Raw genomic sequence first — 20,756 nt, 5'->3', positions numbered from 1 at the left:
ACTGAAGGCTTGCACACATGTTAAATTAATTTTTTATAGCCTGATAGTCCAGAATACATACAAGTTTGTCACACGTTAAGACAAAGAATGTTTTCCAGTTCGAATTGGCGTTGTGCCCCTCATTCTTTCCCATATTGTGTGCAAAGAATGGGTCATTTGTTGTATGTAGAAGAGGAATGGTGTACTAATATTGGTACCAGAAGAACGCGCCTCCAAGGGATAAAGAGGAACACGGCGCGCTACACACCTGTTGGATCGTGGAGTAACACATTTAGGAAAGGTATGGACAGCAATTGTGAAAGGGATCGTTGGATATTCTGGACCAGCAAGTACTATCCTATCTTTAAACTAGATGTTAGGAAATATTGGTGTAATAATACTCCTAAAAATGCACCAATTCTGGAGATGGAATGGACGGCTGAAGGGGTAGGAGGAGGCCGGATTTTTTTTAGCACCATGTGTGCATTCACTGAAGCCTTGCACACATGTTGTTAAATTAATTTTTTACAGTCTAATAGTCCAGAATACATACAAGTTTGTCACACGTTAAGACAAAGAATGTTTTCCAGTTCTAATTGGCGTTGTGCCCCTCATTCTTTCCCATATTGTGGGCAAAGAGTGGGTCATTTGTTGTAGGTAGAAGAGGAATGTGTACTAATATCGGTACCAGAAGAACGTGCCTCCAAGGGATGAAGAGGAACTTGGCGCGCTACACACCTGTTGGATCGTGGAGTAACAAATTTAAGAAAGATATGGACAGCACTTGCAATCGGGTGCGTTGGATATTCTGGGCCAGCAGGTACTATCCTATATTTAAACTAGATGTTAGGAAATATTGGTGTAATAATACTCCTAAAAATGCACCAATTCTGGAGATGGAATGGCCGGCTGAAGGGGTAGGAGGAGGCCGGATTTTTTTTAACACCATGTGTGCATGCACTGAAGGCTTGCACACATGTTGTTAAATTTATTTTTTATAGCCTGATAGTCCAGAATACATACAAGTTTGTTCATGTTAAGACAAAGAATGTTTCCCAGTTCGAATTGGCGTTGTGCCCCTCATTCTTTCCCATATTGTGGGCAAAGAATGGGTCATTTGTTGTAGGTAGAAGAGGAATGGTGTACTAATATTGGTACCAGAAGAACGTGCATCCAAGGGATGAAGAGGAACTTGGCGTGCTACAAGCCTGTTGGATCGTGGAGTAACACATTTAAGAAAGGTATGGACAGGACTTGCAATCGGGAGCGTTGGATATTCTGGGCCAGTAGGTACTATCCTAACTTTAACCCCTTTAGGACACAGCCTGTTTTGGCCTTGTGGACACAGCCTATTTTTTCAAATCTGACATGTGTCACTTTATGTGGTAATAACTCCGGAATGTTTTTACCTATCCAAGCGATTCTGAGATTGTTTTCTCGTGACATATTGTACTTTATGTTAGTGAAAACATTTGGTCGATAAATTCAATATTTATTTGTGAAAAACTTCAAATTTTAGCAAAAATTTGCAAAAATTAGCATTTTTCTAAATTTAAATGTATTTGCTTGTGAAACAGATAGTAATACCACACAAAATAGTTACTAGTTAACATCCCCTATATGTCTACTTTATGTTTGCATCATTTTTTTTCACGTACTTTTATTTTTCTAGGACGTTACGAGGCTTAGAACTTTAGCAGCAATTTCTCATATTTTCAATAAAATTTCAATAGGCCATTTTTTCAGGGACCAGTTCAGTTCTGAAGTGGCTTTGAGGGCCTTATATATTAGAAAGTCCCCATAAATCCCCCCATTTTGAAAACTGTACCCCTCAAGGTATTCAAAACCACATTCAGAAAATATTTTAACCCTTTAGGCGTTTCACAGGAATTAAGGCAAAGTAGAGGTGAAATTTACAAATTTCATTTTTTTTGCCGAAATTCATTTGTAATAAAAAAAAATCTGTAACACAGAAGGTTTTACCAGGGAAACGCAGCTCAATATTTATTGCCCAGATTCTGCAGATTTTAGAAATATCCAACATGTGGCCCTAGTGTCCTAATGGACTGAAACACAGGCCGCAGAAGCAAAGGAGCAGCTAGTGGATTTCGGGGCCTCCTTTTTTTAGGAATGTATTTTAGGCACTATGTCAGGTTTGAGGAGGTCTTGTGGTACCTAAACAGCCGAAACCCCCCCAAAGTGACCCCATTTTGGAAACTACACCCCTCAAGGCATTTTTCTAGGGGTATAGTTAGAATTTTGACCCCACAGTTTTTTTGCAGAATTTAGTGGAATTAGTCTGTGAAGATGAAAATCACCTATTTTTCTGTGGAAACATAGAATTTTTTCATTTTTACAAGGAATAAAGGAGAAAAAGCACCCCAAAATTTGTAAAGCAATTTCTCCCGATTACGGCAATTCCCCATATGTGGTCGTAAACTGATGTTTGGACCCACAGCAGGGCTCAGAAGGGAGGGAGCGCCTTTTGGATTTTGGAGCGCAGATTTTGCTGGATTGGTTTTCAGTGCCATGTCGGGTTTGCAACGCCCCGGAGGGACCAAAACAGTGGAAACCCGCCAAAAGTGACCCCATTTTGGAATCTACACCCCTCAAGGAATTTTTCTAGTGGTATAGTGATCATTTTGGCCCCTCAGGATCTTTTTTAGAGCTAGGGTGACCAAAAAACAGCGATTTTGGCGCTTTAAATTCTTTATTTATTACAGCGTTCACCGTGCGCAATAAATTACGTTTTAATTTATTCTGCCGGTCGGTACGATTACGCCGATACCATATGTGTATAGTTTTTTTTACGTTTTGCAGCGTTTGCACAATAAAATTAAGTTTCTATAAAATAATTTATTTTCTGGGACACGCTATTCTGAGCCGTAACTTTTTTATTTTTTCGTCAAAAAAGCTGAGGGAGGTCTTGTTTTTTGCGGGACGGGTTGTAGTTTTTATTGGTACCATTTTGGGGTAAATGCGACTTTTTGATCACTTTTTATTCTATATCTTGGGAGGGGTGGTGACCAAAAAATAGCGATGCTGACAGTTTTCCGTTTATTTTGTTTGCGGCGTTCACCGTCTGGAAAAATTAACATTATAGTTTCATAGATTGGGTCGTTACGAACGCGGCAATACCAAATATGTGTACTTTTTTTTAACGTTTTCATTTTTTCCCTATAATAAATGACTTATTATAGGAAAACAAAACCTTTTATTTTTACACTTTTATAAAACATTTTTATTAACTTTTTTTTTTCTTTTTACACTTTATATTTTTGTTTATTAACTTTTTTTTTTCTTTTTACACTTTATATTTTTGTTTATTAACTTTTTTTTTACTTTTTACACTTTCTTTTTTTGACCTGCAGCACTGATCGCTGCTGGAATACATTACACTACCTAGGTAGTGTAATGTATTCCAACTGTCAGTGTGACGTCACAGTCACTCTGACAGTTGGTCTACGAGGATCAGCAGAGGATGATCCTCATAGGCTGACATACATGGCAGACTTGGGGGCCGTTGTCTGGCCCCCGGGTGCCATCACAAGCATCAGAAGCCCCCACGATTGCATGGGGGCTGCTGATGCGCTACAAACCCGCTACATGCGGAGATCGCAATCGAGCCCCGCATGTAACGGGTTAATTGCCGAAATCAGCGGCGATGAGCCGCTGATCGGCAACACTGGTGAGTGTCAGCTGTCGGGGACAGCTGATCTCCAAGTTCCCGATGCACACTGTCGCCGACAGTGTGCATCGGGAACGGCACAGTGACTTTCTGTCACTCTGACAGGAAGCCTATCAGGACCAGCCGAAGGTTGGTCCTGATGGGCTTCTGTCCGTGGCAGACCCGGAAGCCATTGTTTGGCTTCCGTTTGCCATACTAACTATCGGCAGACCCCGCGATTTCGGACGGGGGTCTGCCGATATGTTAGAAACCCCTAAAATTCGGCGATTGCACCCGATCGCCGAATTTAAGGGGTTAATGCGCCGAAATCAGCGGCAAAGGACCGCTGGCCGGCAAGAGGGGAGTGTCAGCTGTCGGCGACAGCTGACCTCCTGGTTCCCGGTGCACACTGTCGCCGACAGTGTGCACTGGGATTAACTCAGTAACTGTACGTCCTCGTGCGGGAAGTAACTTCCCGCAACGACGTACAGTTACGTCCTGGTGCGGGTAGGGGTTAAACTAGATGTTAGGAAATATTGGTGTAATAATACTCCTAAAAATGCACCAATTCTGGAGATGGAATGGCCGGCTGAAGGGGTAGGAGGAGGCCGGATTTTGTTTAACACCATGTGTGCATGCACTGAAGGCTTGCACACATGTTGTTAAATTTATTTTTTATAGCCTGATAGTCCAGAATACATACAAGTTTGTTCATGTTAAGACAAAGAATGTTTTCCAGTTCGAATTGGCGTTGTGCCCCTCATTCTTTCCCATATTGTGGGCAAAGAATGGGTCATTTGTTGTAGGTAGAAGAGGAATGGTGTACTAATATTGGTACCAGAAGAACGTGCATCCAAGGGATGAAGAGGAACTTGGCGTGCTACACACCTGTTGGATCCTGGAGTAACACATTTAAGAAAGGTATGGACAGGACTTGCAATCGGGAGCGTTGGATATTCTGGACCAGTAGGTACTATCCTAACTTTAAACTAGATGTTAGGAAATATTGGTGTAATAATACTCCTAAAAATGCACCAATTCTGGAGATGGAATGGCCGGCTGAAGGGGTAGGAGGAGGCCGGATTTTGTTTAACACCATGTGTGCATGCACTGAAGGCTTGCACACATGTTGTTAAATTTATTTTTTATAGCCTGATAGTCCAGAATACATACAAGTTTGTTCATGTTAAGACAAAGAATGTTTTCCAGTTCGAATTGGCGTTGTGCCCCTCATTCTTTCCCATATTGTGGGCAAAGAATGGGTCATTTGTTGTAGGTAGAAGAGGAATGGTGTACTAATATTGGTACCAGAAGAACGTGCATCCAAGGGATGAAGAGGAACTTGGCGTGCTACACACCTGTTGGATCCTGGAGTAACACATTTAAGAAAGGTATGGACAGCACTTGCGATCGGGAGCGTTGGATATTCTGGACCAGCAGGTACTATCCTAACTTTAAACTAGATGTTAGCAAATATTGGTGTAATAATACTAAAAATGCACCACTTATGGAGATGGAATGGCCGGCTGAAGGGGTAGGAGGAGGCCGGATTTTTTTTAACACCATGTGTGCATGCACTGAAGGCTTGCATACATGTTGTTAAATTCATTTTTTACAGTCTGATAGTCCAGAATACATACAAGTTTGTTCATGTTAAGACAAAGAATGTTTTCCAGTTCGAATTGGCATTGTGCCCCTCATTCTTTCCCATATTGTGGGCAAAGAATGGGTCATTTGTTGTAGGTAGAAGAGGAATGGTGTACTAATCTTGGTACCAGGAGAACATGCATCAAAGGGATGAAGAGGAACTTGGCGCGCTACACACCTGTTGGATCCTGGAGTAACAAATTTAAGAAAGGTATGGACAGCACTTGCGATCGGGAGCGTTGGATATTCTGGATCAGCAGGTACTATCCTATCTTTAAACTAGATGTTAGGAAATATTGGTGTAATAATACTCCTAAAAATTCACCAATTCTGGAGATGGAATGGCCGGCTGAAGGGGTAGGAGGAGGCCGGATTTTTTTTAACTCCATGTGTGCATGCACTGAAGGCTTGCACACATGTTGTTAAATTCATTTTTTATAGCCTGATAGTCCAGAATACATACAAGTTTGTTCATGTTAAGACAAAGAATGTTTTCCAGTTCGAATTGGCGTTGTGCCCCTCATTCTTTCCCATATTGTGGGCAAAGAATGGGTCATTTGTTGTAGGTAGAAGAGGAATGGTGTACTAATATTGGTACCAGAAGAACGTGCATCCAAGGGATGAAGAGGAACTTGGCGCGCTACACACCTGTTGGATCGTGGAGTAACACATTTAAGAAAGGTATGGACAGCACTTGCGATCGGGAGCGTTGGATATTCTGGACCAGCAGGTACTATCCTAACTTTAAACTAGATGTTAGCAAATATTGGTGTAATAATACTAAAAATGCACCACTTATGGAGATGGAATGGCCGGCTGAAGGGGTAGGAGGAGGCCGGATTTTTTTTAACACCATGTGTGCATGCACTGAAGGCTTGCACACATGTTGTTAAATTAATTTTTTACAGTCTGATAGTCCAGAATACATACAAGTTTGTTCATGTTAAGACAAAGAATGTTTTCCAGTTCGAATTGGCATTGTGCCCCTCATTCTTTCCCATATTGTGGGCAAAGAATGGGTCATTTGTTGTTGGTAGAATAGGAATGGTGTACTAATCTTGGTACCAGAAGAACGTGCATCCAAGGGATGAAGAGGAGCTTGGCGCGCTACACACCTGTTGGATCCTGGAGTAACACATTTAAGAAAGGTATGGACAGCACTTGCGATCGGGAGCGTTGGATATTCTGGATCAGCAGGTACTATCCTATCTTTAAACTAAATGTTAGGAAATATTGGTGTAATAATACTCCTAAAAATGCACCAATTCTGGAGATGGAATGGCCGGCTGAAGGGGTAGGAGGAGGCCGAATTTTTTTTAACTCCATGTGTGCATGCACTGAAGGCTTGCACACATGTTGTTAAATTCATTTTTTATAGCCTGATAGTCCAGAATACATACAAGTTTGTCACACGTTAAGACAAAGAATGTTTTCCAGTTCGAATTGGCGTTGTGCCCTCATTCTTTCCCATATTGTGGACAAAGAATGGGTCATTTGTTGTAGGTAGAAGAGGAATGGTGTACTAATATTGGTACCAGAAGAACGCGCCTCCACGGGATGAAGAGGAACTTGGCGCGCTACACACCTGTTGGATCGTGGAGTAACACATTTAGGAAAGGTATGGACAGCACTTGCGATCGGGAGCAGTGGATATTCTGGGCCAGAAGGTACTATCCTATATTTAAACCAGATGTTAGGAAATATTGGTGTAATAATACTCCAAAAAATGCACCAATTCTGGAGATGGAATGGCCGGCTGAAGGGGTAGGAGGAGGCCGGATTTTTTTTAGCACCATGTGTGCATTCACTGAAGCCTTGCACACATGTTGTTAAATTAATTTTTTACAGTCTAATAGTCCAGAATACATACAAGTTTGTCACACGTTAAGACAAAGAATGTTTTCCAGTTCTAATTGGCGTTGTGCCCCTCATTCTTTCCCATATTGTGGGCAAAGAGTGGGTCATTTGTTGTAGGTAGAAGAGGAATGGTGTACTAATATCGGTACCAGAAGAACGTGCCTCCAAGGGATGAAGAGGAACTTGGCGCGCTACACACCTGTTGGATCCTGGAGTAACACATTTAAGAAAGGTATGGACAGCACTTGCAATCGGGAGCGTTGGATATTCAGGACCAGCAGGTACTATCCTAACTTTAAACTAGATGTTAGCAAATATTGGTGTAATAATACTAAAAATGCACCACTTATAGAGATGGAATGGCCGGCTGAAGGGGTAGCAGGAGGCCGGATTTTTTTTAACACCATGTGTGCATGCACTGAAGGCTTGCACACATGTTGTTAAATTCATTTTTTACAGTCTGATAGTCCAGAATACATACAAGTTTGTTCATGTTAAGACAAAGAATGTTTTCCAGTTCGAATTGGCATTGTGCCCCTCATTCTTTCCCATATTGTGGGCAAGGAATGGGTCATTTGTTGTAGGTAGAATAGGAATGGTGTACTAATCTTGGTACCAGAAGAACGTGCATCCAAGGGATGAAGAGGAACTTGGCGCGCTACACACCTGTTGGATCCTGGAGTAACACATTTAAGAAAGGTATGGACAGCACTTGCGATCGGGAGCGTTGGATATTCTGGATCAGCAGGTACTATCCTATATTTAAACCAGATGTTAGGAAATATTGGTGTAATAATACTCCAAAAAATGCACAAATTCTGGACATGGAATTGCCGGCTGAAGGGTTAGGAGGAGGCCGGATTTTTTTTTAACACCATGTGTGCATGCACTGAAGGCTTGCACACATGTTGTTAAATTCATTTTTTATAGCCTGATAGTCCAGAATACATACAAGTTTGTCACACGTTAAGACAAAGAATGTTTTCCAGTTCGAATTGGCGTTGTGCCCCTCATTCTTTCCAATATTGTGGGCAAAGAATGGGTCATTTGTTGTATGTAGAAGAGGAATGGTGTACTAATATTGGTACCAGAAGAACGCGCCTCCAAGGGATAAAGAGGAACACGGCGCGCTACACACCTGTTGGATCGTGGAGTAACACATTTAGGAAAGGTATGGACAGCAATTGTGAAAGGGATCGTTGGATATTCTGGACCAGCAAGTACTATCCTATCTTTAAACTAGATGTTAGGAAATATTGGTGTAATAATACTCCTAAAAATGCACCAATTCTGGAGATGGAATGGCCGGCTGAAGGGGTAGGAGGAGGCCGGATTTTGTTTAACACCATGTGTGCATGCACTGAAGGCTTGCACACATGTTGTTAATTTTTTTTTTATAGCCTGATAGTCCAGAATACATACAAGTTTGTTCATGTTAAGACAAAGAATGTTTTCCAGTTCGAATTGGCGTTGTGCCCCTCATTCTTTCCCATATTGTGGGCAAAGAATGGGTCATTTGTTGTAGGTAGAAGAGGAATGGTGTACTAATATTGGTACCAGAAGAACGTGCATCCAAGGGATGAAGAGGAACTTGGCGCGCTACACACCTGTTGGATCCTGGAGTAACACATTTAAGAAAGGTATGGACAGCACTTGCGATCGGGAGCGTTGGATATTCAGGACCAGCAGGTACTATCCTATCTTTAAACTAGATGTTAGGAAATATTGGTGTAATAATACTCCTAAAAATGCACCAATTCTGGAGATGGAATGGCCGGCTGAAGGGGTAGGAGGAGGCCGGATTTTTTTTAACTACATGTGTGCATGCACTGAAGCCTTGCACACATGTTGTTAAATTAATTTTTTACAGTCTAATAGTCCAGAATACATACAAGTTTGTCACACGTTAAGACAAAGAATGTTTTCCAGTTCGAATTGGCAATGTGCCCCTCATTCTTTCCCATATTGTGTGCAAAGAGTGGGTCATTTGTTGTAGGTAGAAGAGGAATGGTGTACTAATATTGGTACCAGAAGAACATGCCTCCAAGGGATGAAGAGGAACTTGGTGCGCTACACACCTGTTGGATCGTGGAGTAACAAATTTAAGAAAGATATGGACAGCACTTGCAATCGGGTGCGTTGGATATTCTGGGCCAGCAGGTACTATCCTATATTTAAACTAGATGTTAGGAAATATTGGTGTAATAATACTCCTAAAAATGCACCAATTCTGGAGATGGAATGGCCGGCTGAAGGGGTAGGAGGAGGCCGGATTTTTTTTAACACCATGTGTGCATGCACTGAAGGCTTGCACACATGTTGTTAAATTTATTTTTTATAGCCTGATAGTCCAGAATACATACAAGTTTGTCACACAATAAGACAAAGAATGTTTTCCAGTTCGAATTAGCAATGTGCCCCTCATTCTTTCCCATATTGTGTGCAAAGAGTGGGTCATTTGTTGTAGGTAGAAGAGGAATGGTGTACTAATATTGGTACCAGAAGAATGTGCCTCCAAGGGATGAAGAGGAACTTGGCGCGCTACACACCTGTTGGATCGTGGAGTAACAAATTTAAGAAAGATATGGACAGCACTTGCAATCGGGTGCGTTGGATATTCTGGGCCAGCAGGTACTATCCTATATTTAAACTAGATGTTAGGAAATATTGGTGTAATAATACTCCTAAAAATGCACCAATTCTGGAGATGGAATGGCCGGCTGAAGGGGTAGGAGGAGGCCGGATTTTTTTTAACACCATGTGTGCATGCACTGAAGCCTTGCACACATGTTGTTAAATTAATTTTTTACAGTCTAATAGTCCAGAATACATACAAGTTTGTTACACGTTAAGACAAAGAATGTTTTCCAGTTCGAATTGGCGTTGTGCCCCTCATTCTTTCCCATATTGTGGGCAAAGAGTGGGTCATTTGTTGTAGGTAGAAGAGGAATGGTGTACTAATATTGGTACCAGAAGAACGTGCCTCCAAGGGATGAAGAGGAACTTGGCACGCTACACACCTGTTGGATCGTGGAGTAACAAATTTAAGAAAGATATGGACAGCACTTGCAATCGGGAGCGTTTGATATTCTTGGCCAGCAGGTACTATCCTATATTTAAACTAGATGTTAGGAAATATTGGTGTAATAATACTCCTAAAAATGCACAAATTCTGGGGATGGAATGGCCGGCTGAAGGGGTAGGAGGAGGCCGGATTTTTTTTAACACCATGTGTGCATGCCATGAAGCCTTGCACACATGTTGTTAAATTAATTTTTTACAGTCTAATAGTCCAGAATACATACAAGTTTGTCACACGTTAAGACAAAGAATGTTTTCCAATTCTAATTGGCGTTGTGCCCCTCATTCTTTCCCATATTGTGGGCAAAGAGTGGGTCATTTGTTGTAGGTAGAAGAGGCATGGTGTACTAATATTGGTACCAGAAGAACGTGCCTCCAAGGGATAAAGAGGAACTTGGCGCGCTACACACCTGTTGGATCGTGGAGTAACACATTTAAGAAAGGTATGGACAAGACTTGCGATCGGGAGCGTTGGATATTCTGGACCAGTAAGGTACTATCCTAACTTTAAGCTAGATGTTAGGAAATATTGGTGTAATAATACTCCTAAAAATGCACCAATTCTGGAGATGGAATGGCCGGCTGAAGGGGTAGGAGGAGGCCGGATTTTTTTTAACACCATGTGTGCATGCACTGAAGGCTTGCACACATGTTGTTAAATTCATTTTTTACAGTCTGATAGTCCAGAATACATACAAGTTTGTTCATGTTAAGACAAAGAATGTTTTCCAGTTCGAATTGGCATTGTGCCCCTCATTCTTTCCCATATTGTGGGCAAAGAATGGGTCATTTGTTGTATGTAGAAGAGGAATGGTGTACTAATCTTGGTACCAGAAGAACGTGCATTCAAGGGATGAAGAGGAACTTGGCGCGCTACACACCTGTTGGATCGTGGAGTAACAAATTTAAGAAAGATATGGACAGCACTTGCAATCGGGTGCGTTGGATATTCTGGGCCAGCAGGTACTATCCTATATTTAAACTAGATGTTAGGAAATATTGGTGTAATAATACTCCTAAAAATGCACAAATTCTGGGGATGGAATGGCCGGCTGAAGGGGTAGGAGGAGGCCGGATTTTTTTTAACACCATGTGTGCATGCCATGAAGCCTTGCACACATGTTGTTAAATTAATTTTTTACAGTCTAATAGTCCAGAATACATACAAGTTTGTTACACGTTAAGACAAAGAATGTTTTCCAGTTCGAATTGGCATTGTGCCCCTCATTCTTTCCCATATTGTGGGCAAAGAGTGGGTCATTTGTTGTAGGTAGAAGAGGCATGGTGTACTAATATTGGTACCAGAAGAACGTGCCTCCAAGGGATGAAGAGTAACTTGGCGCGCTACACACCTGTTGGATCGTGGAGTAACACATTTAAGAAAGGTATGGACAGGACTTGCGATCGGGAGCGTTGGATATTCTGGACCAGTAAGGTACTATCCTAACTTTAAACTAGATGTTAGGAAATATTGGTGTAATAATACTCCTAAAAATGCACCAATTCTGGAGATGGAATGGCCGGCTGAAGGGGTAGGAGGAGGCCGGATTTTTTTTAACACCATGTGTGCATGCACTGAAGGCTTGCACACATGTTGTTAAATTCATTTTTTACAGTCTGATAGTCCAGAATACATACAAGTTTGTTCATGTTAAGACAAAGAATGTTTTCCAGTTCGAATTGGCATTGTGCCCCTCATTCTTTCCCATATTGTGGGCAAAGAATGGGTCATTTGTTGTATGTAGAAGAGGAATGGTGTACTAATCTTGGTACCAGAAGAACGTGCATTCAAGGGATGAAGAGGAACTTGGCGCGCTACACACCTGTTGGATCCTGGAGTAACACATTTAAGAAAGGTATGGACAGCACTTGCGATCGGGAGCAGTGGATATTCTGGGCCAGCAGGTACTATACTTACTTTAAACTAGATGTTAGCAAATATTGGTGTAATAATACTAAAAATGCACCACTTATGGAGATGGAATGGCCGGCTGAAGGGGTAGGAGGAGGCCGGATTTTTTTTAACACCATGTGTGCATGCACTGAAGGCTTGCACACATGTTGTTAAATTCATTTTTTACAGTCTGATAGTCCAGAATACATACAAGTTTGTTCATGTTAAGACAAAGAATGTTTTCCAGTTCGAATTGGCATTGTGCCCCTCATTCTTTCCCATATTGTGGGCAAAGAATGGGTCATTTGTTGTAGGTAGAAGAGGAATGGTGTACTAATCTTGGTACCAGAAGAACGTGCATTCAAGGGATGAAGAGGAACTTGGCGCGCTACACACCTGTTGGATCCTGGAGTAACACATTTAAGAAAGGTATGGACAGCACTTGCGATCGGGAGCGTTGGATATTCTGGATCAGCAGGTACTATCCTATCTTTAACCCCTTCGCGCTCAGCGACGTAATAATCCGTCGCGCTAACTGTATCGTTAGCGCTCAGCGACGGATTATTACGTCGCGGGGATAACGGCCATTTCGGCCGTCCTCCCGACACATGCAGGAGCTGTGACAGCTGCTGTCTCGTACAGCAGCTGTCACAGCTCCTACAGCGGGGACCGATCGCTGTGTCCCCGCTGATTAACCCCTTAAAAGCCGTGTTCAATAGCGATCACGGCTTTTTAGGGGTTAAGCTACAATCGCCAGCCTGCTACGCGATAGCGGCTGGCGATGGTGGCTATGGCAACCGGACACCAAACAATGGCGTCCGGCTCTGCCATCGACGGAAGCCTAGTGGGTCCTGACAACGTCAGGACCCACTATGCTTGCTGTCAGTGAGTAGCTGACAGTTCTAATACACTGCACTACGCATGTAGTGCAGTGTATTAGAATAGCGATCAGGGCCTCCTGCCCTCAAGTCCCCTAATGGGACAAAGTAATAAAGTTAAAAAAAAGTTAAAAAAAGATGTGTAAAAATAAGAAAATAAAAGTTTTAAAAGTATTAAAAGTAAAAATCCCCCCTTTTCCCTTATCAGTCCTTTATTATTAATAAAAATATATAAACAAACAAATAAACTATACATAATTGGTATCGCCGCGTCCGTAACGGCCTGAACTACAAAATTATTTCGTTATTTATCCCGCGCGGTGAACGCCGTAAAAGAAAATAATAATAAACCGTACCACAATAACAATTGTTTGGTCACTTCACCTCCCAAAAAATGGAATAAAAAGAGATCAAAAAGTCGCATGTCCCTAAAAATGGTACTGATCGAAACTACAGTTCGTTACGCAAAAAATAAGTCCTCGCACGGCTTTATTGATGGAAAAATAAAACCGTTCTGGCTCTTAGAATAAGGCAACACAAAAAGTGAATGATTGTTTACAAAACGTATTTTATTGTGCAAACGCCATAAGACATAAAAAAAACTATAAACATCTGGTATCGCCGTAATCGTATCGCCCCGCAGAATAAAGTGCATATGTCATTTATAGTGCACGGTGCACGCTGTAAAAAAAATAGATTAAAAAAACAATAGTAGGATTGCTGTTTTTTAGTCACCACGCCACCTAAAAATAGAATAAAAACTGATCAAAAAGCTACCCCAAGAAAGCTACAATGGATTCCTCAAGGGGTCTAGTTTTCAAAATGGGGTCACTTTTGGGGGGTTTCCACTGTTTTGGCACCACAAGACCTCTTCAAACCGGACATGGTGCCTAATAAAAAGGATGCCTCAAAATCCACTAGGCGCTCCTTTGCTTCGGAGGCCGGCGCTTCAGTCCATTACTGCACTAGGGCCACATGTGGGATATTTCTCAAAACTGCAGAATCTGGGCGATACGTATTAAGTTGCGTTTCTCTGGTAAAACCTTTTGTGTTATAAAAAAAAATGGTATAAAGAGGATTTTCTGACAAAAAAAAATTTTTTATTTCACCTCTACTTTGCTCTAAATTCCTGTGAAACACCTAAAGGGTTCATAAACTTTCTAAATGCTGTTGTGAATACTTTGAGGGGTCTAGTTTCTAAAATGGGGTGTTTGATAGGGGTTTCTAATATATAGGTCCATCAAAGCAACTTCAAAACTGAACTGTAACCTAAAAAAAAATAAAAAATCAGGCAATACTTGGCTTCTTACATCATACTGATAATGAGCCGTGCCCACCCCGAGATGACCCCAGTTTTGACCGTTTGTATAAACGGAGACCCCTATTAGACCGTTTCAGTGCCCGGTTTTCCCAAGCATACACCCCCAAGAAGTGTATTTCTATTGATGAGTCCTTGGTGGATTTTAAAGGGAGGGTTCAATTCCGCGAGTACCTGCCGGGTAAGAGGGCAAGGTATGGCGTGAAGATGTATGAGCTGTGCGAGAGTGCATCAGGGTATACATACAGGTTTAGGATATATGAAGGGAAGGACACCAGTGCTCAGCCCCCAGAATGCCCCCGCTTACTGGGAGTTAATGCAAAAATTGTGTGGGATTTGGTACACCCACTGCTGGACCAGGGTTACCACCTCTACCTGGATAATTTTTATACCGGCGTCCCACTCTTCAACTGCCTCGCTTCCAGTCCTGCGGCATGCGGCACTGCTAGAAGAAATCTGAGAGGCCTCCCTAAGACTCTGCAGGGCAAACAAGAAGGGGTGAGCGCAGGGCACATTCTAGCAGCAACATATTGTGTGTCAAGTACAAGGACAAGAGAGATGTCACAACAGTACCCATGTACCTGTACGAGGTACCAGTACAGCGACCCCTAAACCAGACTGCATCCTGTACTACAATAGGTACATGGGAGGGGTGGACTTGTCAGATCAAGTCCCGAAGCCCTACAGCGCCATGCGCTGTGGTATAAGAAGCTGGCCGGGCACATCATACAGATGGCATTGTACAATGTGTACGTGCTACGTCGATGTACAGGCCAGAGGGGAACTTTCCTGGAATTTCAAGAGGTGATTATCTAGAACCTAATCTTTAGGACCAAGAATAGGGAGCATCCAGTACTTCTGGAAGCGAGGCCACACGCATCGTACCAGGGCAACACTTTCCAGGAGAAGTTCCCCAAACTGGCAAGAAGGGAAAAAGTCAAAAGAGGTGCAAAGTCTGCTATAAGAGGGGTATAAGGGAGGACACAATATATCAATGTAACGCGTGTCCCGAAAAACCAGAGCTCTCTATGAAAAAGTGTTTTAACATTTATCATACATCCCTTGTTTTATAATTTACCCCAATTCTACTTACCCTGATGCACTCCGCACAGCTTATCCCCCCTTATCTTTCCCTTCTGAGCCCTGCTGTGTGCCCAAGCAGCTGATAACAACCACATTGAGGGTATTGCCATACCCGGGAGAACCCACATTACAGTTTATGGGGTGTATCTCTCCGGTCAAAATGCTCACTACACCTCTAGATGAATGCCTTAAGGGTGTAGTTTTTAAAACGGGGTGACTTCTTGCGGGTTTAAACTGTACTGGGGCTTCTGCACACATGACTTTGCACGAGAAAATCCCCAGTAGGCCAAATGGTGGTCCTTTCGTTCTGAGCCCTCCCATGGGCCCAAACGGCAGTTTATCACCACAAATGGGGTATTGCTGCACTCAGGACAAATTGCGCAACAGAATGGGGTATTTTATTTCTTGTGAAAATAAGAAATTTTCAGCCAAAACTACATATTATTGGAAAAAATTAATTTTGTTTTAATTCCAAGCCCAATTCAAATAAGTTCTGTGAAAAAACTATGGGGTCAAAATGGTCACAACACCCATAAATGAATTCCTTGAGGGGTGTAGTTTCCAAAATGGGGTCACTTCTGGTGGGTTTCCATTGCTTTGATACCTATGGGGCTCTGCAAATGCGACATGGCACCCGAAAACCAAACCAGCAAAATCTGTACTCCAACAAACACATAGCGCTCCTTTCCTTCTGAGCCCTCCCATGGGCCCAAACAGCAGTTTATCGTCACAAATGGGGTATTGCCGCACTCAGGACAAATTGGGCAACAAAATGTAGTATTTTATTTATGGAGACAATAAGAATTTTTGAGCTAAAACGACATATTATTGGAAAAAATATTATTTTTTTTAATTCCCAGCCCAATTCAAATAAGTTCTGTGAAGAAACTATGGGGTCTAAATGGTCACAACACCCATAAATGAATTCCTTGAGGGGTGTAGTTTCCAAAATGGGGTCAGTTATAGTGGGTTTCCATTGCTTTGATACCTCTGGGGCTCTGCAAATGCGAGATGGCACCCGAAAACCAAACCAGCAAAATCTGCACTCCAAAGAACACACAGCGCTACTTCACTTCTGAGGCCTCCCATGGGCCCAAACTGCAGTTTATCGCCACAAATGGGGTATTGCTGGACTCAGGAGAAATTGGGCAACAAAATGGGGTATTTTGTTCCCTGTGAAAATAAGAAATTTTGATAAAAAATGACATCTTATTGGAAAAAATTTAATTTTTTTCATTTCACAGCCCAATTCAAATAGGTGCTGTGAAAAAATTGTGCGGACAAAATTGTAACAACAACCATATTTGAATTCCTTGAGGGGTGTAGTTTCCAAAATGGGGTCACTTCTGTGGGTTTCCATTGCTTTGATACCTCTGGGGCTCTGCAAATGCAACATGGCACCCGAAAACCAATCCAGCAAAATCTGGACTCCAACAAAAACATAGCGCTCCTTTCATTCTGAGCCCTCCCATGGGCCCAAACGGCAGTTTATCACCACAAATGGGGTATTGCCGCACTAAGGACAAATTGGGCAACAAAATGGGGTATTTTGTTCCCTGTGAAAATAATACATTTTGATCACAAATGACATCTTATTGGAAAAAATTTCATTTTTTTAATTTCACAGCCCAATTCAAATAGGTGCTGTGAAAAAACTGTGTGGTCAAAATGGTAACAACAACCATAAATTAATTCCTTGAGGGGTGTAGTTTCCAAAATGGGGTCACTATTCGGGGATTCCTACTGTTTTGGCACCTCAACACCTCTTCAAACCTGGCATGCTGCCTAAAATATATTCTAATAAAAAAGAGGACTCAAAATGCACTAGGTGCTTCTTTGCTTCTAGGGCTTGTGTTTTAGTCCACGAGCGCAGTAGAGCCACATGTGGGACATTTCTAAAAACTGCAGAATCTGGACAATAAATATTTAGTAGTGTTTCTCTGGTAAAACCTTCTGTGTTACAGAAAAAAAATGAATAAAATTGAAATTCAGCAAGAAAAATGAAATTTGCAAATTTCACCTCCACTTTGCTTTAATTCCTGTGAAATGCCTGAAGGGTTAAAAAACTTTCTAAATGCTGTTTTGAATACTTTAAGGGGTCTAGTTTTTAAAATGGGGTGTTTTATCAGGGTTTCTAATACATAGGCCCCTCAAAGCCTCTTCAGAACTCAAGAGGTACCTTAAAAAAAAGGATTTTGAAATTTTCTTAAAAATATGAGAAATTGCTGTTTAGGTTCTAAGCCTTGTAACGTCCAAGAAAAATAAAAGAATGTTCAAAAAACGATGCCAATCTAAAGTAGACATATGGGAAGTGTGAAATAGTAACTATTTTGGGTGGTATAACCGTCTGTTTTACAAGCAGATGCATTAAAATTCTGAAAAATTTTTTCCAAATTTTCACTAAATTTTCACTAAATTTTGCAATTTTTCACCAATAAACACTGAATATATCGACCAAATTTTACCACGAACATGAAGCCCAATGTGTCACGAGAAAACAATCTCAGAATCGCTTGGATAGGTTTAAGCATTCCGACGTTATTACCACATAAAGTGAAATATGTCAGATTTGAAAAATGGGCTCTGAGCCTTAAGGCCAAAACTAGGCTGCGTCCTTAAGGGGTTAAACTAGATGTTAGGAAATATTGGTGTAATAATACTCCTAAAAATGCACCAATTCTGGAGATGGAATGGCCGGCTGAAGGGGTAGGAGGAGGCCGGATTTTTTTTAACTCCATGTGTGCATGCACTGAAGGCTTGCACACATGTTGTTAAATTCATTTTTTATAGCCTGATAGTCCAGAATACATACAAGTTTGTCACACGTTAAGACAAAGAATGTTCTCCAGTTCGAATTGGCGTTGTGCCCCTCATTCTTTCCCATATTGTGGACAAAGAATGGGTCATTTGTTGTAGGTAGAAGAGGAATGGTGTACTAATATTGGTACCAGAAGAACGCGCCTCCACAGAATGAAGAGGAACTTGGCGCGCTACAAACCTGTTGGATCGTGGAGTAACACATTTAGAAAAAGGTATGGATAGCACTTGCGATCGGGAGCAGTGGATATTCTGGGCCAGCAGGTACTATCCTATATTTAAACCAGATGTTAGGAAATATTGGTGTAATAATACTCCAAAAAATGCACCAATTCTGGACATGGAATGGCCGGCTGAAGGGGTAGGAGGAAGCCGGATTTTTTTTAACACCATGTGTGCATGCACTGAAGCCTTGCACACATGTTGTTAAATAAATTTTTTACAGTCTAATAGTCCGGAATACATACAAGTTTGTCACACGTTAAGACAAAGAATGTTTTCCAGTTCTAATTGGCGTTGTGCCCCTCATTCTTTCCCATATTGTGGGCAAAGAGTGGGTCATTTGTTGTAGGTAGAAGAGGAATGGTGTACTAATATTGGTACCAGAAGAACGTGCCTCCAAGGGATGAAGAGGAACTTGGCGCGCTACACACCTGTTGGATCGTGGAGTAACAAATTTAAGAAAGATATGGACAGCACTTGCAATCGGGAGCGTTGGATATTCTGGGCCAGCAGGTACTATCCTATATTTAAACTAGATGGTAGGAAATATTGGTGTAATAATACTCCTAAAAATGCACCAATTCTGGAGATGGAATGGCCGGCTGAAGGGGTAGGATGAGGCCGGATTTTTTTTAACACCATGTGTGCATGCACTGAAGGCTTGCACACATGTTGTTAAATATATTTTTTATAGCCTGATAGTCCAGAATACATACAAGTTTGTTCATGTTAAGACAAAGAATGTTTTCCAGTTCGAATTGGCGTTGTGCCCCTCATTCTTTCCCAAATTGTGGGAAAAGAATGCGTCATTTGTTGTAGGTAGAAGAGGAATGGTGTACTAATATTGGTACCAGAAGAACGCGCCTCCAAGGGATGAAGAGGAACTTGGCGCGCTACACACCTGTTGGATCGTGGAGTAACACATTTAAGAAAGGTATGGACAGGACTTGCGATCGGGAGCGTTGGATATTCTGGACCAGCAGGTACTATTCTATCTTTAAAGTAGATAATAGGAAATATTGGTGTAATAATACTCCTAAAAATGCACCACTTATTGAGATGGAATGTCCGGCTGAAGGGGTAGGAGGAGGCCGGATTTTTTTTTAACACCATGTGTGCATGCACTGAAGGCTTGCACACATGTTGTTAAATTCATTTTTTACTGTCTGATAGTCCAGAATACATACCAGTTTGTCACTTGTTAAGACAAAGAATGTTTTCCAGTTCGAATTGGTGTTGTGCCCCTCATTCTTTCCCATATTGTGGGCAAAGAATGGGTCATTTGTTGTAGGTAGAAGAGGAATGGTGTACTAATATTGGTACCAGAAGAACACGCCTCCAAGGGATGAAGAGGAACACGGCACGCTACACACCTGTTGGATCATGGAGTAACACATTAAGGAAAGGTATGGACAGCACTTGTGAATGGGATCGTTGGATATTTTGGACCAGCAGGTACTATCCTATCTTTAAACTAGATGTTAGGAAATATTGGTGTAATAATACTCCTAAAAATGCACCACTTATGGAGATGGAATGGCCGGCTGAAGGGGTAGGAGGAGGCCGGATTTTTTTTAACACCATGTGTGCATGCACTGAAGCCTTGCACACATGTTGTTAAATTCATTTTTTACTGTCTGATAGTCCAGAATACATACCAGTTTGTCACTTGTTAAGACAAAGAATGTTTTCCAGTTCGAATTGGCGTTGTGCCCCTCATTCTTTCCCATACTGTGGGCAAAGAATGGGTCATTTTTTGTAGTTAGAAGAGGAATGGTGTACTAATATTGGTACCAGAAAAACGCGCCTCCAATGGATGAAGAGGAACTTGGCGCGCTACACACCTGTTGGATCGTGGAGTAACACATTTAAGAAAGGTATGGACAGCACTTGCGATCGGGAGCGTTGGATGTTCTGGACCAGCAGGTACTATCCTAACTTTAAACTAGATGTTAGGAAATATTGGTGTAATAATACTCCTAAAAATGCACCAATTCTGGAGATGGAATGGCCGGCTGAAGGGGTAGGAGGAGGCCGGATTTTGTTTAACACCATGTGTGCATGCACTGAAGGCTTGCAAACATGTTGTTAAATTCATTTTTTATAGCCTGATAGTCCAGAATACATACAAGTTTGTCACACGTTAAGACAAAGAATGTTTTCCAGTTCGAATTGGCGTTGTGCCCCTCATTCTTTCCCATATTGTGGGCAAAGAATGGGTCATTTGTTGTAAGTAGAAGAGGAATGGTGTACTAATATTGGTACCAGAAGAACGCGCCTCCAAGGGATAAAGAGGAACACGGCGCGCTACAC

This window comes from Rhinoderma darwinii, chromosome 2, assembly GCF_050947455.1.
Source record: "Rhinoderma darwinii isolate aRhiDar2 chromosome 2, aRhiDar2.hap1, whole genome shotgun sequence".
Lineage (NCBI taxonomy): Eukaryota > Metazoa > Chordata > Amphibia > Anura > Rhinodermatidae > Rhinoderma > Rhinoderma darwinii.
The sequence above is the reverse complement of the archived record's forward strand: the minus strand, read 5'-3'. Positions refer to the sequence as shown.